Source organism: Sarcophilus harrisii, chromosome 2, assembly GCF_902635505.1.
Source record: "Sarcophilus harrisii chromosome 2, mSarHar1.11, whole genome shotgun sequence".
Classification (NCBI taxonomy): Eukaryota; Metazoa; Chordata; class Mammalia; order Dasyuromorphia; family Dasyuridae; genus Sarcophilus; species Sarcophilus harrisii.
This window is the reverse complement of record NC_045427.1, coordinates 460,093,023-460,116,915: the sequence shown is the minus strand read 5'-3', so window position 1 is coordinate 460,116,915 and position 23,893 is coordinate 460,093,023. Positions and strand designations below refer to the sequence as shown.

Here is a 23,893-nt window from a genome sequence, read left to right as displayed (position 1 = left end):
AAATAGGAAGGAGACAGAAATAGTATTACAGGCAGAAAAAAATAATAGGAGCAGACTCAAGTTTAAAAAAAATGGACCTGACATGACTTATCTAGTCCATTTATAGTACCTAGAATAATTTCAAGGTACCACATGTGTTTTGATTTGAGGGAGGAATGTAATGTACACTAGACTCTTTAACCCTTCTTCCTCCATTTTTTTATTTGAATAATTGGCAGATAATCTTGTTACCCACCCACTACCCCTTTCCAATCTTCTCATCTGGAATCTAATGCCAGAGAGCATGCCCTCTTCCCTGGGAGGATTTAATCTGCTCAGTTTTGGAACAAGGGATGAATTATCCTTATTGATGAGTGTAGGCTCATCTAACCCATTATATCTCCCTGCTTCTCCTACTTCATGCTTCATATTTCCTTCAGCCAACTGCCCTAACATCTTATCATCTGATTCTGTTCCTGTACCAAACCTACTTCTACTTCAACCCTCACTTTCTATCTCTTGTCTTGTGGACCATAATCTAATAAAACTATCATTACTTCTGGAAAGGGCAATTGCCTTACAGCAGCTCTACTCATCATCACCCTAATTCCTAAGATCAAAATTCTTTTCTCTAGATACCATAAGTAATCTCTCTACCCATTGAAATTTGATTTCCATCAAAATAGAAACTGTCATGCTTTTGAACTTTTATCTCCAGCACCTAACTTACTGTCTAGCATAGTAAATACATAAATATTTGGCTATTTTCCCCTTAATCATTTAGAATATTCCCTCAATTTTAGACATAGTTTCTTACTTGCCAGCAGAAACAAGGCAAGGAGTAGATGTAGTAATTCCTCTGCCTTTATGGACCAGACCAAAAAAGTTTCCTTATATTCCTAAGGGAATATGAAAAGTCAAGAGAAAATGTTTTTGTCACACCATTTTGCTTCCTAGGGGTGTGGGACTATAGATCAATCAGTTGTCTAATATCTTCATGTATATTTGTCCTGTAAATAAGGATCTATTAGTGAAATTTGCAGGAATTGCAAATTTCTTGACTGGGAGGGAGCCAGAAATATCATGAATACTGGAATATTTACCCTTTTCTTTCCTTTTCCATTTTATTCACTAGGGAAAATAAAATCCATACCATAAACTATGCATTCTGACAAGTAGAGTTGATTTCTTTTATTGTCATAGCTATAGGAACCACCATATACTACCTCATTTTATGGAAATACTATGCTTGACTCCTCTTCCTTAGGGATTGCACTAATATCTGCCATTATTTTTCTAGTTTGGGACACTTTTCCCTCCCCGCAAAAATACTTACTATTTTTTGGTTTCCTTGAATTCTGGTCAGGACAACATATAGGAAGGAAATATATTGGTATCAACAAAAACAAAATAATGAATGATAAACATGTTGTTTGATTATTTTTCAGGCCTGTCCAACTCTTTGTAAGCCCATTTGGGATTTTCTTGGCAAAAATATTGGAGTGGTTTGCAATGTCCCTATCTAGAATCATAAACAAACCTAGTACCTCCAAATGACAGAAAAGAATCAATATTGGTGCTGAAAATAGTAATTGCTTGCATGAGTATAATCCTTGGACCAATAAGTGAGTTAATGCAAGCATTATATCTACAAGATGAAGAGATTGAGGCTTGAAAGATGAAGTTACATAGCTATTAAGAGCCAAAGCTAGGACACTGAACCCAGGTCTCCAAGGTTATTTTCACCACATCCCTCCACAGTATGATAAATTAGAAAGACAATAAAAGGGAATTTGGCAGTGGAGGAGGGGAAAGAAGGAAGGAAGAAATTATTGCAGTTTCAGAGTCAGGCAGAGTGGAGTTAAAGGGAAAAAAGGATTTCCAAATTGGGTAAAATTGTAGCTACCTGGAAATAGTAGTTTCATTTCTTCTAGTCCTGTCTATTTACCCAGAAATGGTCTTAGCACATGCTAATGGCCTGGGATTCACAAAATCATAGAATATTGCAGTTGGAAGAGACCTTTGAAATCATCTAGTTCAAGATGCTGAATGACCAGAACCAGCACAGTATCCAGTGTATTATGTATAGTACAAGATTTTTTAATGACCAACTATAATACATTAGCTCTTCTCAACAATAAGTAATTCAAAACAATTGCAATAGACTTAGGATGGAAAATGCTATCTGCATCCAGAGAAAGAAGTATGGAGACTGAATATGGAGCATACTATTTTAAGTTTTTTTGTTCTTTTTTTTCTTTTTTATGGTTTTCCCTTTTGTTCTATTTTTCTTTTCCCAAAATGACTGATATGGGAATATATTTAAAATGACTGTATATACATAACCTATATCAGATTGCTTGTTGTCTTGGGGAAGAAGAAAGGGAAAGGAATGAAGGAGAAAATGTTTTGGAACCAAAATCTTACAAAAATAAATGTTGAAAACTATCTTTATATGTAATTAGAAAAATAAAATACTATTAAAATGAAGAGGGGAAAATAAATCATCTAGTTCACCATGTTATTTATATAGATGGGAAAACAGAATCCCAATAAAGTCACCTACTTATCCAAGGGCATAGGGGCAGAGTTTTCAGGAGCCTTATAAAGGTGTAATTTTTATATCTTTTTGGAGGGAGGGGAAGGACAGAGGAAAAGTAGTCATAGTCTGCCTTCCCTTATTCCTAATCATCAGGACTGCCAACTATTAACTCCAAATTATTAACTGTTGAGGACTTCTGAGCTGGTTCTCAATTTGTATTCTCAGGATTCACTTTATATCTTTTTGGGGATCTATTTAAAAGGCTTTGCTTTAGCTTCTAAGTCCCCAGGAAATTTGCTATATAAAAGTTTTCTCATATTGAGGGGAAAAAGAAGACTGGGAGACTTCACTTTTTCCATAGTTTGTGGTTGAGTCTGACTCATCCCCTGGATGAGTCTTTCCTGCAGTCATGGGGTTTTACTCATTTGGAATGCCAGCCTCCATATTCAGGTCTGCTTTCAACCTACAGACTGTGCTTCCCTGGCAAGGACTGAGGGTAACTTTCTTGGGAACATTCTGAGTATAGATTGCTAGTCTTCAAGCAAAACCTTGTGAAACCCTAGCATCCTTTAAAAAAATCCTGCCCATATATCTTAAGGACTTCCATTATTTTGTGAAAATCTAAACAATGGAGAGGTTGGACAGAAATGGACAGAAATCCTACTTATACTTTTGGTCCAGTTAGCTTTAATTTTCCAGATTCATTCCTTGAAGCAGCTTCAACTCTTTGACCCCCTCTCCTAATATAGAGGAAAAGCAACATAAGCTCATCAGAACACAGTAGTCAGGCAAGTTATATGGCATTATTATTTCACATTAAGCATCATTCAGTCCTGCTTGCAGGCCATCCCTTGCAGCAACTTCTGCGGGAACAACACCTCCGAAGATGTGGCCAGCCATCCCCACTGCTACTCTAAAGGAAGCAGCAGGGTGTCCTGAGGAGGTGGAGGAGACAACACGTGTCAGATAGGTGAAAATGTCACCATGCTGACCACCTTTTCCTCTCAGACCTTTATGGAGACGGCGTGATATCTTGAACCCATGAGCCTTTGGAAGAGTGATACTTCCAGCCCCCTCAGCTACCCTCAGAGGAAGCAGCCCCTAAGGGGTTTCTACCTGGTAACCTGCTCCTGCAGGTGCTGTGGCCACAGCTATTGAAGATCCCAGGGAAATTAAGTTCTTGCCGCACTGTCAAATGATTCTTCCTCTCCAAATGAAATCATTCTATCTGTGGAAATGACATTAAAGACAGGATATTACCATTTGCTAAGAACTATGGGACTTTTCCATCTGATTTTCAGCTGAACCTTTACCTGCTTGTTGTCTCCCCCATTAGAATGTAGCTCCCTGAGAGCAGGGACTGTCTTCAGGCTTAGCTCAGTGCTTTCATTCATTCATTTAAGGCTCAGCTCAAATTCTAACTCCCCTGTGAAGCCTTCTCTGACCACTCCAAACTGAATGAATTCTCTACCTCCTCAAATTCCTAAAGCACTCACTAGCTATACCCATCATTTGGCACTTAGCATCAGCATTGCCTAGTATTTTAGACATGCTTTCATACATAACTAAAAGGTACATCTTGATCTCCCAAACAGACCAATCATGGGTTCCCTGCTGAGGGAATTTTATATCACTTTAATAATAGCTTTTTATTTTCAAAATATATGCAAAGATAATTTTCAATATTCACTCTTGCAAAACCTTGTGTTCCAGATTTTTCTCCCTTCCTTCCCCCCCCAGGGCAGAAAGTAATCCAATATACATTAAACATGCAATTCTTCTATACATATTTCTACATTTGTCATGCTGCATAAGAAAAATCAGATCAAAAAGGAAAAAAAATGAGAAAGAAAAAAAGAGCAAACAAACTGCAACAAAAAGGTAAAAATACTATGCTATGATCCACATTCAGTCCCCATAGTTCTCTTTCTGGATGTATATAGCTCTCTTTATCACAAGTTTATTGGAATTGCCTTGAATCATCTCATTATTGAAAAATCCATCACAGTTGATCATCACATAATTTTCTTGTTGCTATGTATAATGTCCTTTTGGTTCTACTTACTTCACTTAGTATCAGATCATGAAAATCTTGCTAGGCCTTTCTGAAATCATTCTGCTGATTGCTTCTTATAGAACAATAATATTCCATAACATTCATATACCATAATTTATTCAGCCATTCTCCAATTGATGGGCATCCACTCAGATTCCAGTTTCTGGCCACTACAAAAAGGGCTGCCATAAACATTCTTGCACATGTGGGTCCCTTTCCCTCCTTTATGATCTTTGGGATACAGGTCCAGTAGAAATACTTCTGGGTTAAAGGTTATGCACAGTTTGATAGCCCTTTGGATATAGTTCCATATTGCTTTCCAGAATGGTTGTATCAGTTCACAACTCCAATTTATTTGTGGGGGATGGAATTTTAGTTATCTTCTACTTAGCCCCAAGGTCCTAATCACCCATGGAAAGTCAAAAACAAAGAATTGTTGTGCATGATGATGTTCTCTCTATGTCTCCTCATCAAATACACCTCTTTCTATTTTTTCATTCATTTAACAAATTTATTATAATTACATGTTTATTATTTACTCATGGCCTATGGATGGACAGTGTGGCAACAGTGCTAATTTTACAGTCAGGGTTAGCGGAGTTCCCTCCCCAGACACTGGCCATGGAGCCCAGAATGTCCTGCCCTCTGTGTCTAAGTTTGCTCATCTCTAAAATTAAGGAGTTGGTCTAAATGATGCCTAAGGTTCCTTCCAACTCTGTCCTATAATACAAAGACACACAGACCTTGCTCTCAAGAATTTTTATCATCTAATATTTGTTAAGTAGGTTTTTTGGTTGAGTTCAACTGCCCATGACCCCATTTGGGGTTTTCTTGGCAGAGACACCGGAGCAGTTTGCCATTTCCTTCTGCAGCTCATTTTGCAGATGAGGAAACAGAGTGAGGTGACTTGCCCAGAGTCACACAGCTGGTGTCTGAGGCCAGATCCGAGCTCACAAAGTTGTCTTCCTGGTTCTAGGCCCAGCACCCTCGCCATCGTGTTATCTTGCAGCTCTAGGCAAGTGCCGCGTAAGTGCGAAGGAAATTCTAAATACTCTGGGTCCCACGAGTGAGGAAGGAACGAAATTCCTCCCCCCTTCACTCTGGCTCATTTTCCCCCTCTATCCTGCCTATGGCAAAGTCCACGGGGAACTCAGACATTCTAGCGGAGAGGAGAGAACCCTAGATGGGGAAGCTGGAGGGCCTAAGCGCTAACAGGCCCGGCCTAGGCTCTAGGGCAGGTGACTTAGTTTCCTCTTCCATCAGAGCGCGGGGCGCTGCCGAGGGGCGCCGGCCTCACCGCAGAGGGGCTTTGGGGGCCGAAGCCCAGAATCCGAACGCGGCCTCCTCCGCTTCGGCACGCGCGGAGAAGCGCCCTGACATCTCGGGGGCTGTTTTCTCGCTCACGATAGAAGCGGGTGGAGGACCTCGCAGACCGGCTCCCTCCTACGTCCGGCGCCCTCCGGGGCCTTTCTCAGCGAGGGAAAGAAGTCCGTTACTTAGGGCGTCCCACGGGGTTTGCTCGAGGACCACTCCCGCGGGGGAGCCGGGGAGTCTCAGAAGCGTGAGGCAAGTCTCTGTGCCGCGCAGATCACGAGGGGGGGGAGGGGAGGGGAGGAGGGGCGGGGGAGGAGGGGGAGGAGGGGAGGAGGGGAATCGGGCCGCAGAGCGCGCGTTCGAAGCCTCCGAGCCGCGCATCTTTAGCTTTGCCAGAGCATCACTCAGCTACACGCGGAGACGGCCCCGGCCGCGCCCTCCGGCCTCCCGGCCCCGCCCCGGGGAGGGGCGCAGGAAGGCCCGGAGAGGATCCTGTTGATGGGAGGTGTACCTGTAAAACTACCGGGCCTGCGGACGCTCCGGGGCGCGGGGCTCGGCGCCTGCCCTCGGCGTTTAGAAGGAAAGAGAGACTGGCGGCGTCTGATCCGAGAAACTCCGGGCCTCGGCAAGGGGAAGCTCCAGGCAGCTCCCCGAGATTGCAGCCCTGACCCCTCGGCTGCCCTTCTTCCCCGGCGTGACCACGGGCCCCGGACCTCGTGGCCCCGCCCCACTCAGAGCCCTGGCATGCCCGTGCGCCCCGATTGGCCGAGACTCCGCGAAAGGGGCGTGGCGAGGGTGGGTGGGGCGCGGGCTAGCCACGGGGGGAGGCTCTGATTGGCTAGGGAGCGAGGGCGCAGCCTGGGGGGGCGGAATGTGGGGGAGCCTGAACATTCCACCCTGGGACCGTCCGGCCCAGAGTTGGGGCCGCTCCTGACGCCGCGCTTCCCTGTCCCGAGCCCGGCCCGGCCCGGCCCGGGGCCAGACTGGCCAATTGCAATCCAGCCAGGATCCTGAAGGGATAAGGTAAAAAGCCCCCGTCTCTGCCCCGGGCTCCAGCCACTTTCAGTTTCCCCCTAGGGAGTTAGTTACCTCAAGGCTGCCCTCCTCCCGTCCCAAAGATGCTCCGTCAGCAGCCTGGTGCTGGTCTGGGGCTGCCGAGTCCGGATCCGGTTCTGCATCCCTGCTGGGGAAGCACCCCTGCGCCCGCTCTTCTGGCTCCCTGTCCGCCCCCAGCTCTGCTGCTGCTTCCCTGCCCTCTCGGACTCCCCATCTTGTACCCCCCAATAACTTTGTTCTCCGGCCTCCTCCTAGGCCGGGCCTTTGACCTCCTGCCCCCCAACTTCTCCAGCTTTGCGAGGTTAGAGCCATCTCAGACACTTCCTTTTCCTCACCACCTACATACAGCCGCTTGCCCAGCCTATGGATCCCCTCCCATTAACTTCCTCTCCAAGGTCACTGCAGCCATCCTAGCTCACTCTCAGCAGCTCTTCTCTGGACTATTTTAATAGCCTCCACCTTCATCTTCTTATCTGCCTTCACGGCCTGTCAGATTAATTTTACTGCAGTCTCATGATCATGTCACCCTCTCTCCAAACCTTCCGTGGCTCCCTATTGTCCATGAAATAGAGATATTACATAAATAAAAACACCAGGCATTCAAGGCCCGCCACAAGTAGGATCCAATCTAGTAGTGCCATGTTCCAGCCAGCCTGGGCTCCTCCATATTCCTTTTCCTGTCCCAATTCATGACAGGAGCCTCTGCTCGCACCATTCTAATCCTTGGAACAGACGTTCCTGATCTCTGTCAAATTTTTATCACAATTAACCTAAACCTCTCCTTTACAATCTTGCTTCTTGTATCAGTGTTATTTGTCTTCTCTCACACACATATACATTAGATTGTAACAGAACTTGGACAGTACAGTGAGCTTAGTGGTTTTTCCAGAAAAATCAAACCCAAAGTCTTTATGGGATAAATCGACATGTTAGCATTGAGCACAAGGCCACAAGGGACATGGTAGCTCTCTTTGGATATTTAAAGGCCTGTCATTTGAGCATAGAGCTAACTGCAGTAGATGGAAATTACGAACAAACTGAGACTTGACAGGAGGGAAAACTCCCCAACAAACAATAAATAGCCTCCAGAAGTAATGGGTTACTCCTCCCTAAAGGTCATCAAGCAAAAGCTGGATGACCATTTGTCCTATGTCCCATAAAGGAGATGCTTTCTTAGGAGTGGGTTGGGCTGAATGACTACAGAAGTCCCGTTTAACTTGGAAATTCTAATATTTTGTGATTCTGTGAGATGGCAGGTTGACTACTGCCATGTGGAAGATGGAAGAGAGTTCTTAATAGATGAGGCTCCGCCTTTGCTCCCTGACCTCTGGGAAGGAATAGAGGGAAAAGATGTTATCATCTCAATGTGGGGCAGTGGAAAGCCCCTGAGATTAGATGTCCAGAGACTTGGATTTTAATTTCTGCCCAATTCACTATAATTCCCTATGGTATTGGGCAAGTTGATTTGCTTTTCAAATCCATCTCAATTTCCTTATTTATAAAATGACATGATTGAGCTACATGATCTCAAAAGTCCCTTCCAGTTCTATAAGGTCTGTAATCTTTCTTGGACAAATGGAGAACCTCAGATGGAGAGGTGAGGAAGTCCCTGTTCATGGGGATCTACACGTCCTCCAGGCCACTGACCCACTTCTCAGACTGGGTCTATGGGACAGAAGAGAGCTATTCATTGAAGGTCATATTTTATACTCCTATGTGTAACCTATGATCCTGGGGTCATAGATTTAGAGTTGCAAGGGACCACAAAGGCCAGCTAGTCTAGGCCCTTTATTTTTTACACAAAGAAACTCACACTTAGGGAAAATACATAACTCACCAGAAGTCCCACCTGTGGCAAGTGCCAGAACACAGCTCCTCTGGCTACAAACTCTTTATACTACAACATGTTCCTTTGGATCCAGATTGTTGGTGATTGGAGTCAGGGTATCCTGAATTAGATCTGTTGCCACTTTTCTTGCTTATATATAAATAAAAGGTGCTTTTCTCCCCTTCACCTCTGGTGTCTTCCTCTAAAGAGCCAAGTCCCAGATGCTTCTTTCCCAGGAACTATTGCTCATTAGCCGCGCCCAAAATCCAGGCCCAAGCTGAGTGTCTGGGTTTGTGAGCAGGATTGGCTTTAGCTGTTTCCACTGGCTGGCTATCTAAAGGCTTGTGATTTCCATCTGGACTCACAAAACCAGGGAAGTCAGTTGTATCCTGCTGGACTTGCATTGTATTGTACACGTCAGCCCTGTGGGACTGCCAAGACCTTGTGATTTGGGTCCTGTTCTGCTGAGTAAATATGACCTGCCCTGCCAACTGCCCTCCATGAGCTGGTCCTGGCGTGGGGCAGAAAGAATATTGAGGGAAAGAAGCTGGGACAGGGCCATGCTAGGGGCATGGTAAGCCTAGTCTTGTTAACAGGCCAAGCTCTATCCAAGTGCTTTATTCAGAACCATCAGGTCCAAGTAGAGAGTAGTTTTAAATGTTCCCTGACTCCAGAACAGGATTTAAGAACCGAACTCTGTCCCTAGGGCAGGGTTCCCAAATCTTTCTTTATGTCATGGACCTCTGATTGTCTGGTAAAGCCTATAGACCCCCTCTGAGAATAATGGTTTTTAAATGCATAAAATAAAACAGGCAGGATTACAAAGGAAATTAATCATAGTGAAAAATAAAGGTCTAACATTTTTTTCCCAGCCAAGATCACAGGACTCCTGAAATCAGCCCAAGGACTTTAGGTTTAATAATACCTATCTAGGGGAAGGGAAGACATGATTTTTCTGGAGTTCTCTCCTAGTTTAGATCAGCACTTCTCTGCAACCTAATAGTCTTACAGCTCTGCTCAGGGTGCTGGGAATGTAAGTGTCTTGCCCAGGGTCACACAACCAGTAGGTATTAGAGGCAAGAAATTAATCCAGGCCTTCCTAACTTAGAGACCGGGTCTCTACCCTCAAGGCCACAACTCTCTGCACAAGTGTTAATACAGATGAAGAAAGGAAGCTCAAGGCGGCTTATGATTTAGAGACAGTACTTAAACAACAGGCCTGATATAGTGGTAATGTGCTTTAAACTTCAGGCATTCCTCTGAGCTCAATTTCCTTCACTTACAAAAATTAAGTATTTGGTGATCTCTAGGGATCTTCTTAAGTCTATCTGAATGTATTGGAGTGTTTAATTACCACACATTGCCTCTTTTGAGAAAGCAAAAAATAAAAGATCTATTTCCTGCCCTCAAGGAGCTTACAGTCTAGTAAAGGGAGTAAAAGGTGTTCATGTGTAACTCATTCTAGAGAGAAGGTAATAAATCCACTTGATGTAGAAAGAATGCTAGATTTTAAATCAGAGGATCTGAGATCTGTTGCCTCATCTGACTTTGGACAAATTTCTCCCCATGTCTGGATAAGATGATCTGTGAATCCCATGATTCTCTGATTTCATAAAACATTTTAAGCAGCCCTGTCCTTGTTGAAATAAGAAAACTATGAGATATGGTTCCTGTCCTTGGAGTTTATAATTTAGTAACAGAGATAAGATTTGTATATGTGAAACAATAACGAACAACAAGATGGACTAGAATGGAATCTTAAATTCTGTGGCATATACACAATTTGACATAATCAGTTAAGACTGAAATGATGAGAAAAAATTTAATGGATTAGATAGAGTTGCGTTTTGAAGGATGAATGGAATTTGGGTAAGTGAAGGGACCAAACAGGAAAAGCAATATGAACAAAGGTCTAAAGGTAAGGACAAAATGAGGTATGTTTCTGAGTCAATGGGAAGACTGACCTAGATAGATCAGCAATCAATCAATAAGCACTTATTAAGTGCTTAATATGTGCCAGGCACATAGTGCCAAGTGCTAGAGATACAAAAAAAGGCAAAAACAAGGTTCTGGTTCTCAAAGAGTTCAAGTTTTAATGGGAAGGACAACATACAAATGAATTATGTGCATTTAAGATATATACAATGTAAATGGAAAGTAATCTTAGAAAGAAAAGACCAGCAGCTGGGGACACAGGAACAATTTCATAAAGAAATGAAGATTTGAGACCAGAGAGACCCTATGGAGAAGTCATGGGAAATAGTAAGTTAGATATATAAGGTATCCCAGATTAGAAAGGGCCTTGAAACTCAAGCTGAAGACTTTTAGCTAAGTCTCATTCTTTCAATAGTTGTCATCATATTTGGAGGCAGAAGTTAATTTGGAGCATAGGGAGACCACATGGTATAGTGGATTCAGAACTGGACTGAGAGTCTTGCATGAGCCCTGTCTCATATACTTCCTAACTATGTGGTTCTGGGCAAGTTATCCTCTGAACCTTCATTTCTTTTTCTGTAAAATGAAGATATCATTACTGTGAGAATCAATTGGTTTATAATATAAAGCACTTATGAGATAACAATGTAAAGTACTTTATAAAACATGAAGAACTATAAAAATGCTATTATTATAAAAGGGCAGCTAAGTGACACAGCCATACCTCTTTATGAGTTTAAATCCAGCCTTTCCAGGGAGGGGGAGAGAAAGAGAGGGAGGAAGGGAGAGAAGAAAGAAAGAAGGAAAGGAAGAGTATCTTACTATCTTACTAAGAGTAATCTGTAAAAAGCTTTCCTGGATCTGGGTCTATATCAGCTCTGGAGAGGGCATATGGTAGCAAGATTTCAACCTGATCTCAGGTTGACTTTGGACAAGTTTCTCCCTATATCTGGATGAAAAGATCTCTAAATCCCATAATTCTCTGATGACCTAGTACTTCTCACATCAGTTTGGGTCACACTGATGTGAGAAGTATCCAAAGTCACATGAGGCAGTAGATCTCAGGTTGAAATCTTGCATTCTTTCTCCATTAACTGCATTTATCATCTTCTGTCTAGAAAATAGAATTTATATTCAGAGGAGACTATGAGTTTAAATACAAAGATGCTGCTGCTCTATTGTGAATGATACCAAACACATCAACTAATGTCTCTCAGCCTCAGTTTCTTCATTTATATAATAAAATGAGAGGGCTTTGCTTGATGCTCACTTGGTTCCCTTCCATCTCTAAAGCCTTCCTGATCCAAAGAAGGAGCTGTCCCCACTCTGATGGCTATACTATACAGGAAGGAAGGAAGGGAGGGAATGAGCATTTATTAAGCCCTTACTATATGCCATGCACTTTACAAATATTTTCTCTTTAAATTCTTTTTTGGCTACTCTCTGGGGAGGCTGATCCTTAACAATGGCCATTGACTTCCTGTGGGAAGTCTGTTTATGCATAGAAGCAACAGAAGCACCAAAGGCTCCCTGAGAAATTCCCATCCTCCTTAATGATCACTTTGTCTTTCTCTTGCTTTTTCGCCTTTGAGGTTAGATAGGCCATGGCTACATCTTGCTCCATCAACTTTGGCTCCGTATCAAAGTACCATTGAAAATTAATTGCCAAGTTGTTATAGTTGTTGTTTTAAAGGGGTTTATTTAATATCCATGTGGAAATTTTTTTCTCCACTCCAAAGATATTCACTGATAGGAAATGAAGATTAGATAATGCCCCGATGTTGCCATCTCAGCAGATGGCCTCTTTCCCCCTAGTCATCTAGGAAACAGTGATATGAAAGAGTCTAGAAAGAACAATTATTATTATTTTCCATCCCACAGCAATCAGACCTTGAATTAAGTGGTGACTTTTTAATTTGCTCTTTGCTTTTCCATCCTTAAATGATAGCGTTTTACTTCACTGGTAAGGAAAAATGAGAGCTTTTCATTTTTCCAGATTGCACTGTATTTAGCAGGAAGAAAAATCTTCAAAACACACCAGGACCTATTGTAAAGCAGAGCAGAGCTTTAAGTGAGAGCAATTATGACATGGTGAGTGTGAAATTGGATTTTGACCTATCATACAGAATTGGTGAGTCTCTGGCAAAGCTTCCTCCAGAGGAGCTGCAGGTCTCCTAAAGTATTCCCAGATGAGCGTCTTACTCTTCAGGAAAACAAAGCAAGCTCTGGGTCTGGAAGGGTCACTCAGGACTAGGGGAGGAGTTCACCTTTGTCTGATGGTGTTGTTTTCTCTCCCTAGAGTTTCTTCTCTTCCTTTAAAGGAAGCTATTTTAATTAATAATATTTTATAATATTTTATTTAATTTATTATATTTTATTATAATATTTAATTTAACTATTCTAGGTATTATTTATAAAAGAGAGTCACTCAGACCTGAAGGAAGGGAAACTTCAGGTCACATATAGCTTGTCCTAGAATCACAGAATATCAGAGTTAGAAAGGACACTCAGAAAGTAACAGGAATCTCTTGTACAGCTTCCTTGTTGTCTCCTCTTGAACATCCTACTGACAGGGGACTCACTACCTCCTAAGACAACTCATTCACTTTCTACAAAATAGAAGAATATGTAACATAAAGCCTTTTTAGCAGCCTGGGTTCACCCTGAGTTGGGGCAACAGAGGAAGAATATTTTTGTGGGTACATACTCAAGCCACTGAAAACAAGAAAGAAAGGCTTCTGGGGCAACCTGAATCTGCCTCCTGATGAGCTTAAACAGTTATACATGGGGCATGAAGTGTGTGCAAGTGACAGACCTAGAAGGCAGTGGAGTAGACGGGCTCCTAGCTAATTAGCAGGGTGCCTTACACCCACGGCATGACACACTGAAGTTTCTTTCTTGAACTGGAAACCAGAAAGTTAGCAATCTTCCATAATGTATTATCTTATCTTTCCCACACTGTCTCCTGATAGTCACTGCCTCTCAGAAGAGACTTGATCCATGTTTAAAATGGACCCTGGGGAATGAACAGCTTTGGAGATACCTGGTCCCACTGAGTGAGATATTTACTTGGTACCTCCTGACTCTATAATAGACCTTGGATCCTCCTCCACATGCACTAACTGCCTTCTTCCCCCACCCATGCTTTCTGAACTCCTAGGGCCTTCCCCCATTAGAAAGTAAGCTCCTTGAGGCCATCATTTTGTTTGATTGCATTTGTACTCCTTAGTATTTATTTAGCCTAGTACCTGGCACACAGTGCTTACTAAATGCTCTAGCTAGCTTGCAACTTGATGATGGTTTTGAAATATGTATCTGGTCTGTACTAGAATAAAATAGAAAAATATATAGGTCCAAAATATAATGTGGTGGCCAATCTTATGGCCAGAAATTCTTGGGCTCAAGGCCTAACTCGGACACGATGTCAGTATTATTCCAGGTAAGTCATTTAAACTTTCCATGCCCCTGGTAACTAAAGTGCTGAACAGTTACTGATTCAAATTTTTTTAAAAAGGGAATTTTCTTTAGGGGAGTTCTGTATTCCAATGAAACCATGGGATCCAATCATAAAAAGCTAAGTTCCATGCTTAGCTCTAGGAGTCTTTTGTTTATATTGGAATTTGGTTTTATCTAGTACTGTTTGGATTAGCAGGTATTACTTTGGGACTTTTGAAATATCAGAGATTTCTTTTGTAATGGTATTTGACCCATATAATTAACTAGACACCCTTCTGGCTCTTGACTTGTTACCCTTTAGTCTGTGGTTTGAAAAAAAAAGATGGTGTCTACATGATCCTTTCTGGCCGCAATTCTGAACCTTTTCAAAGAAGACTACCAAAAAATTAGAATGAATATTGTGATCTTCTTCCCCTTTCCCTTCCATCCTAGATAGTCAGCTCCTTCATGCTCTTCTGTCTCATTGTTTGTTCTGAATCATTATCTCTCCTCCAGTCTTATTTTTCTGCCCTTTGCACCCTAATTTCATGCTTTTTCCTCTCCTTTCTCCCCCTTCTTGATAACATACAGCAACTAGTGCCAAGAATGGTACCCACCTGATTTAACTATCATCAGCATCTCCTTGTCACCAGTGTCATCTGGGCATGAACTCAGTGGGAAGTCAGAGAAGGGTGTGGGGTTTGCCATTCTGCAACAACTCTACAGCCATCCTTGGAAAGTCGCCCATTTGATTACAGCTGTCAGACTTGTTGGGTCACATTCTAACAGGCTGGATCAGAACTGGACATCTGTGTAAGTCTCATTCACCCAGTCTCCAATTCTGAGGGCTTAAGCACATTTGAACTAAGACACATGAAAGCAGTTTTAAAAGTGTAAAGGTGAAATGTGACTTTAAAGATATTAATATTCTCATCTTTGTTAATGGGAGAAAAAGGTTATAGATTATTAATTTAAAAAACAAAAATTTTCCACTGTTTTCAATCAACTAATCAATCAACCAATCAATCAATATTTATTAACCATCTACTATGAGGCACTACTAAGCACTCCTCTTTAGCCTAATGAGAGATATATACACATAAATTTATAGATTTACAACTGGATGGTGAAGGTTTATTTAATCCAGTCACCTCATTTTCTAATTAAGGAAACTGAGACCCAAAGAGAGTAAAGAGTCACCCAGGTAGAAAGTAGCAGTTACAGTTTGAACTTGGACTTCTTGATTTCAAATCCAATGCTCTTGAAGCTAATCCACCTTGCCTTTTCATATCTGAGCATCTTCTGACTCAATCACAGTCAGGGATCCCAGTGGCCAAGACTGAGGAGCCCCAGGTGGTCACACATAAAGCAGATGTGGTCACTTAAAAGATATGTGGGTTAGGGCATTTGTGGACTTCTAGAAATAATAGTGGAAATACCATCAGCATGGACTCTGTCTGGGGATTAAGGGGAGGAGGCCATGACCCAGCAGTCATGGCCTCCTCTATCAGGGAGGATTTATTCTTCTTCCTCAGTGAAGTGGACACAATGACTGCCCAGTGGCCAGAAAACAGCTTACTTCTTTTGCCTGGGTAGAGATTGTATATATGTGTACTTGAGAAAAGGAATGGGAAGTTCACCTGCTTCCTCTTCAAAGATCGGAACTGAGTCATGCATGGTGGGTAAAGTTTGAGTAAAACACATTTCTCTTCATTTCCTCCCTTGCCTTCCTCTAGCACTGGCTTCTGAGAATGCAGAAGCCAGAAGCCTTGTCCTTTATCACCCAAATTAGGCAAGTGAGCCAGTGATAGAAAGATTTCTTTCTACTCTTCCTCCATCACTTCCTCTCTCCTCCTCCTCCTCATCTTCCTCCTCCTCTTCTGTCTTCCTCCCCACTTTTTCCCTCAGTCCCTCCTCCTCTAACCTCAAGCCTAAGAAATTCTTCATCCTCCCTTCTCCAAGTTGAGTCATCTAACACTCCTAAAGTTTACACAAGTCACCAAGAATTTAGATTTGTAGTCTCTGTGATATGCAACCCCCTACCTCAACAGGGCTGTCCCAAGTTCAAGACTTATAGACTATATAAGTCTATCTCTTGAGCCTTCATGGATGTTTTTACATTGCATAATTAGCTAAAGTATTTTTCCCCTCAGGCCTCTGGATTTATTTGACCTTTAAAATTTTTTTTCTTAATAGTATTTTGTTTTTCCAAATACATGCAAAGATAGTTTTCAACATTCACCTTTGCAAAATTTTGTGTTCCAAATTTTTCTCCCTTTCTACTCCCCCCCAAGACAACAAGCAATCTGATAAAGGTTAAATGTGTATAATTCTTCTAAACATATTTCCATTTTAATATTTGACCTTTTTTTTAAAAAAAATGAGAACATATTCAAATTGGTTTTTAGATCCTTACTCTAATATCTTCAAAGATCTTCAATTTCATCCTATTAGCTAGAGTACTAAATTGAAATCAAAAGTCTTCAAGAAAATATCAGCCAGTAAAACATTTTATTAAATGCCTACTTTGCTCCTCTTCCTGAGTTTAAATTCTGCCTCAGACACTTACTAACTCTGTAACTACAGGCAAATCACTTAACCTAATTTACCTCAGTTTCCTCACCTGTAAAATGAGCTGGAGAAGGAAATGTCAAACCACTCCAGTAGCTTTGCCAAGAAAACCCGAATGAGGTCACATAGAGTCAGACACAACTGAAAAATGACTCAACAAATAAGTGCTAAGGGCCAAAGTGAAAGAGAGGCCCTGTTCTCAAAAAGCTCACAATCTAATGAGGAAGACATCATGCAATAACCATGTACAAACAAGCTACCAACAGGATACTTGGAAATAACTAGTAGAGGGAAGGCACTGGAGTTTATGAGAATTGAGCATGGCTTCCTGTTAGGTAGGATATGAAAGAAGTGAGGATAATCAGGAGGCAGAGATGAGAAGGAATTGCAGGCATGAGGAACAAGCAATGAAAATGCAGTCAGGAATAAGAAACATCACAATAAAACTCTTCTCCCATTGACCTGAACACTTTCTTCCCCAAATACAAATACTGTCAATGAGAAGAGTAATCACAGCCTTGCAAATGTGTGTGACGGGACCCATGTATGAGGAAGTAGCCATAGAGTTGTGACCAGACACACAAGTGCAAAAGCAACTCCTGTTTCTGACATAAAGGCCTGAAGAGGGGAAAGAGGGAAAAGACTAGGGGAGTCTGTCAGGGATACTATCTTCTGGTCCCCGGGGCCTTTCCTAGTTTGAGATCTCTGCTGGGTGCACAGAATCTACATGGTGCATGTGGACATGAAAGGTAGTCTCCACTGGCATTGATCCCTGCTGATCCCATGAACTTGCCAGGCTCAGGGCCATAGAAGGCAAGCTTCTAGAGCTAAGGACAGAAGCTTTTTTAAAAAACATTTATTTTTTTTTATAGTGCTCGTTTAGAAAGCAAAACTTTTAAAGCACCCGTTTATTGAACTAAACAAGAACTTCCCTGGACTTTTCCCCCTTTGCAAAAGCTGGATGTTTTTGTTAGAGCCTTGGCTAAAATAGGCATTTGCTTCCTCTAGGAATATTTCTTCATTAATTTCTTTAGAATACAAATTAAATTGAATTTTCACTATTTTTATTGTTGTTTGCTTGCATTTTATTTTTTCTCATTATTTTTCCTGTTTGATTTTATTTTTCTTGTGCAGCAAGATAATTATATAACTATGTATGCATATATTGGATTTAGCATATATTTCTACCATGTTTAACATATGTTGGATTACTTGCCATCTAGGGTAGGGTGTGGGGGAAGGGGAGGGAAAATTGAAACACAAGGTTTTGCAAGGGTTAATGTTGAAAAATTATCCATGCATATGTTTTTTTTTCTTTTTTTATTATTATAGCTTATTTACAAGTTATATGCATGGGTAATTTTACAGCATTGACAATTGCCAAACCTTTTGTTCCAATTTTTCTCCTCCTTCCCCCCATCCCCTCCCTCCGATGGTAGGTTGACGAATACATGTTAAATATGTTAAAGTATAAATTAAATACAATATAAGTACACATGTCCTAACAGTTATTTTGCTGTACAAAAAGAATAGGACTTTGAAATAGTGTACTATTAGCCTGTGAAGGAAATCAAAAATGCAGGTGGACAAAAATAGAGCGATTGGGAATTCTATGTAATGGTTTTTTAGTCATCTCCCTGAGTTCTTTCGCTGGGTGTAACTGGTTCAGTTCATTACTGATCTATTGGAACTGATTTGGTTCATCTCATTGCTGGAGGTGGCCATGTCCATCAGAATTGATCATCATATAGTATTGTTGTTGAGGTATATAATGATCTCCTGGTCCTGCTCATTTCACTCAGCATCAGTTCATGAAAGTCTCTCCAGGCCTTTCTGAAGTCATCCTGCTGCTCATTTCTTACAGAACAATAATATTCCATAACATTCATATACCACAATTTATTCAGCCATTCTTCAATAGATGGGCATCTATTCAGTTTCCAGTTTCTGGCCACTACAAAGAGGACTGCCACAAACATTCTTGAACATACAGGTCCCTTTCTCTTCTTTAAGATTTCTTTGGGATATAAGCCCAGTAGAAACACTGCTAGATCAAAGGGTATCATGCATATGTTTTGAAAATATAAAGCTTTAATAAATTTTTAAAAGAATGCAAATTAGTCCCTGCTAACTCATTGCTTTCACATTCCATTTTTTCTTCTCCAAGGGTAGGTTGATGCTTATTCAAAGTTTTATTCTGATTTAGGGTTAGAAATATCTTGGGGCCTATAGGGAGGGTATCCCCCTCTTAATTTCTGATTTGGGATCCTGTGCCACCAAAGCTAGCAAGGATGAGCAGTGGACAGAGCATATATATATACATATATACGTATATATATATACGTATATATGTGTATATATATACATATTTGTAGCCATTAAAATGAATAAATTTAATTGAACTTAAAACTTTTCCAGGCTTTAAGCCCACTCTACATATTGACAAGTTGGATATCCCACTGCCTAGTGGAATCAACTATCAGGATGGGTAAGAAAGCATTTACTGCTGTCCCCCAGGGAGCTCACCTCCCACTTTCAAAGGAAGTCTCTAAGAAGGTGAGGTTTGCTATACAGAATTTTGCTGTATAGCCAACTTGTTTCAAATTCATCTATTCTGTATGTCACAGGATACCTGAGGTGTAAATTAGTTCTTTCTGGAACATAACTGGTTCCCAAAGATTGCTTCCCAGATTGAAATATTGGCGAACTTCAGCTGTGGCTGATAGACTTGGCAATGAAAACCCAAATGGGGAGATCTTGCAGAGCTTTAGGTATGAGGGGGTGGGGAATGGGATACAAAAGAAAAAGAGCTCATTAATAAAATGTAAATTCTTTGAGAATAGAGATCCTTTCACTATGTTTGTTTTTGAGTCACCTTAACATCTAAGACATTGGCCAGCATAGAGTAGCTATTTAATAGATGCTTGTTGATTGATTTATTTAATACAGTGGGAAAAGCCTAGAGTTGGAATCAGAACACAGTAGGTTAAAATTTTGGCTCCTTCGCACTACATATTGACATATTAGCTATATGGCTGTAGACAAATCACTTTCTCTCTCTGAATGTCAGTGTCCTCACTATGAAACTATCAATTTCACTGCATTATTATAAGTTTACTTTGTAAACTTTAAAGCGCTTTATAAATGTGTTATTATATTGCTTTTTATTATGACTTTAACAATCAACATCAACCTTTTATTCCACAAAGAAGAGAGAGAATTCCATGTGAAACTGAATTTCTGTTATAAGCAATTTTTAATTAATTATGAGGAGGGTAGTGTTTCCCAGTTTTAAGTGACATCTTGTCATTTAACATAATGGTACCAAAACTTCTCTGCTTGTCTGTGTCTCCTTCTGAACTTCATTTTATTTTCTGTATTTTTAAATATTTCATTGATGTATTTTTCTTTCTTTTCTTCCTTTTTTTGGCATTACCCCACATTCCTCCCATAGTCTCTCCCCCACTCTACCCCAAAAAAGTTCTCTTGTATTTAAGAGTAACCTAGAAAAATAAATTTACACATTGACAGTACCAGAAAATGTATATCATACTTCACTTCTAGTTCATCATCTCTCTGCCAAGAAATAGGAAGCATGCCTTATTATTGAGCCATTATTGGTCATTGCATTGATCACAGGCCTTAAATCTTGCAAAGTTATTTTCTTTTTCATTCTTGAAATCATTGTATAAATTGTTCTGCTTTTGTGTACATCATTCACCATCAATTGATAGAGGCCAAATCGGTCCCTTTTGTCATTTTTTATAGTTCAGTAATTCTGTACTACTTTCACATACCATAACATGCTTAACCATTGTCAAATGAATGGGTATCCACTTTGTTTCCAGCTGTAGTAAGAAGTGCTGCTATAGATATTTTGGTACATGCCGCCTCTTTTTTTCTTTGATCCCCTTGGTGCATATGCCTAATAGTACTATTATTGGATCAAAGGGCATATACAATTTAGTGAGGGCAGGAAAGGTATAGGATTTCATCCCAAATTAATTTTCAGAACAATTGGACCAATTCACAGGTCCATCAAGATTGGAGCCTGTCCTGCAAGATTAGGATGCCTGTTCTCTCACTTCCCTCCTACAATCAACATTTTCCTTTTTTATCTTTTTTGCCAATAATGTTACTTCTTATTTCAATTGTTTAACGGCTCTGTGATCTCATCAATGTGGATACTTCATCTAACTGTGCTCATTGCAACCTCTCCCCAGCCCTTCTTCCTTCATAATTCTTGCCATATTTTCCCATAAATCCTTCATATTTGGGGGCAGGGGAAAGGGAAAAGAGCTATCCAGTGCATAGGAAGCCATTCACCAGGTCTTTTAATAACATGTGGGTACCATTTGTACTAGACTATTCCTCTGTCAGTCCTTGTGCTTGCTAAGTGACCAGCCCATGCCCTTATCCAGCCATATCTATTCTATATACCATATTTTATATAATTTCTTGCACACAGATCATCAGTGACAATAGGCTAGTCTATTTACACTTAACACATGACTTTCTATTTTCCTCTGTATCTCCAGTGGTTTTTATTCTTCAGAAATGGTGGCATTCCATAATTCACATCATCATTGAAAAAAATAGTGATATTAAGAATTTGGTTGTGTTTCGAGGAGCCACATGGGATCATTGAAAGTCCTGCGTAATTTCCCAAATGCAATCTAATCTGTTTCTTCTGTTCAGTTCTGGTCCCAGCTAATTATCCTTCTGCAGTGTCTATCCAATATATGTAACCTGATGGACCAACTCCATGGACGTATATCCAGCTGCAGATTATAATGTGCACAATAGGCATTCTTTACCCACTTGGTTTTTCTTGTGTGAATTTCTAACCCAGTCCTTTCAAGTGGCTCTAGAATGTACTGGGTCCTGGTGCAAACTGCACAATGCTAGTCCCAGTTATCTTCTCTATGAAGATGACTCCCAAACCTATATATATCCAATCCTTGTCTCTCTCCTGAACTTTGAGCCCACTTCACCAACCACTTGCCATATTATCTCCAGCTAGAGGTCTTGTGGGCACCTAAAATTCTGGGTCCCAAGACCATAAAGATTTTTTATTATTACTTTCCCACATCTAAATCCACCCCCTTTTAGCCACTGGGTTCACAAAGTTGGAGTGATTCTCTCGTGTTTTTCCTACCTCACCCACCATAGACAATCAACAGCTTTCCTCCTCTAATCCCCTCAACTTCTAATCCTTCCATATTTCTACCCTTAGGTTTATCATTAACCCCTCACTCTCCCTTACATCATGTATCCAGATCCTTTCAGATGTTACCATCTCTATCTCCACAACTTCTCTTGCATCTGACCCCTTCTGTCCATGTAACTGCTACCTTAATTCAGGCCCTTCTCACCACTCACTTGGATTACTGCAATGGCCTCCTAATTGCTCTCAAGTCTCCCTTAACTCCCATCCATCCTACATACTGCCATCAAAGTAGCTTTCCTTTAACACAAATCTGACTATGTCACCTGGTCAACTTCTCTATTGCCCCTAGATACTCCTCTATTTAGCTTTCAAAGCCATACCCAACCTGGCCTCAACCTCCCTTTCCCGCCTCATTAGATAGAATTCTCCTGTGTTCTGGGATCCAGCCAAATCAGCCTTCTCTCTCTCTTCCTTACACATAATCCAGTTTTTTCTGCTTGGTCTTGTATTCTGTCTATCCCATATTCTTGAGATGCACTATCTCCTCACATCTATCTCACAGAGTCCTTTTTCTCCCTCTCAGATGCAGGTCAAACATCATCTGCATGGAAACTTTCTCTGATCTTCTCAACTGCTAGTGCTCCATCCCAACCACCTTTTATTTTTAGCTGCTACAAAATAGTATCCATGTTTATTCACTTTATATTTATGCTGTCTTTATAAATATATCCAGCAAAAAGACTAAGGGGCAGCCTATAGGAGAACCAGGAGAGAAGAGTGCCATGAAAACAGAGAAGAAAGGTAATAGCTGGGCATTAAAGCTTTAGAGAGGTTAAGTAGATTAAAATTTTTTAAATAGACCACTGGATTTAGCTATTAAGAGAAAATGGTTGGGTAGTCAGGTCAGAAACTAAATTGCAGGGTATTGGCAGGCAAGGATATGGAAGCAATGAATGCAGGTAGTTTTTGGTTTGGGGAGGAGTTTTGTTTTTAAGAGTTTAGCTGTGAAAGAGAGGAAAGGTAAAATAATATGTGGAGGAGGGGTAAGACATGTAGAATTAAGTGAAGGGTTTTTGGGTTTTTTTTAAGGATGGAAGACATTTGTGTATATTCAAAAGCAACAGAGATAGACCATTAAATAAAGGGAAATTAAATATTAGAAAAAGGAAAGATCAAAGTGACATATTCATGGACAAGATGGAAGGAGAGGGACCAAAGCTATAATTAAAAGGATTGCCTTTGGGAAGGGAAAAGGCGACATCTTTCTCTGAGAATGGTGAAAGGAGTAGAGAATGGAATTAATGTTGAGCTGGTTTGAGGTGTAGAATTGAGGTCTGGAGAAAGTTCATGATTACTTCAAGTATTTCATTAAAAGAGGAAATGAAGTCATTTGAAAGGAAGGGATGAAGTGGGGTAGGTGACTTGAAGAGAAAAAAGAGGGTTTGAAACAAAATAATCATGCAAGAGTTAAAAGATAGGATGTATCTGGACATTAAGTTGCATCAATTGGTAGCAGATTCAGTCAACATAGTTCTGGGACTTTTTTTATATTAAGAGCTTTTTATTTTTCAAAATACATCCAAAGATAGTTTTCAACTTTCACTCTTACAAAACCTTGTGTTCCAAATTTTTCTCCTTTCTCCCCCTCCCTTCAATTTCCAGTTTCTAGCCACTACAAAAAGGGTTGCCACAAACATTTTTGCACATACGTGTCCCTTTCCCTTCTTTAAAATCTCTTTGGGATATAAGCCCAGTAGAAACACTGCTGGTCAAAGGGTATGCACAGTTTGATAGCCCTTAGGATATTGTTCCAAATTGCTCTCCTTGGGATTTTTTTTTAAGTCTAGATCTCCTTTATCTTTTCCATGTAGAAAGGGTAGTGGCCACTCACAGGCCTGACCTCAGTACTATCTGATATTGAAGTTTTAACTAGGATGTTGTTTCCAGCCTCACTGATATACCTCTCTGTAAGAAGGTTCGCCATCTTGGTTCCAGGGACACCTGTTT

General features: G+C 40.7%; 1 protein-coding gene and 1 long non-coding RNA gene across 4 annotated transcripts in view; one reads left to right on the top strand and one right to left on the bottom strand.

The window, feature by feature from the left end:
* LOC111718525 overlaps positions 1-6,707 on the bottom strand; it is a 48,877-nt gene extending 42,170 nt beyond the window's left edge. The window contains exons 1-2 of one of the 3 annotated variants that reach the window (XR_004232265.1): positions 6,403-6,707; positions 3,638-3,749 (exon numbers count right to left, since the gene is read on the bottom strand). This is a non-coding gene — a long non-coding RNA (uncharacterized LOC111718525). The remainder of the gene's footprint in view (positions 1-3,637; positions 3,750-6,402) is intronic. The other 2 variants (XR_004232263.1, XR_004232264.1) reach the window with 2 other exon arrangements.
* Positions 6,708-6,777: 70 nt separating this feature from the next.
* The window catches only part of PLEKHF1 (pleckstrin homology and FYVE domain containing 1), a 33,028-nt gene continuing 15,912 nt past the window's right edge, over positions 6,778-23,893 (top strand). Inside the window, exon 1 of the mRNA XM_012553774.3 lies at positions 6,778-6,914. The gene's annotated coding sequence lies outside the window, so the exon portion shown is untranslated. The remainder of the gene's footprint in view (positions 6,915-23,893) is intronic.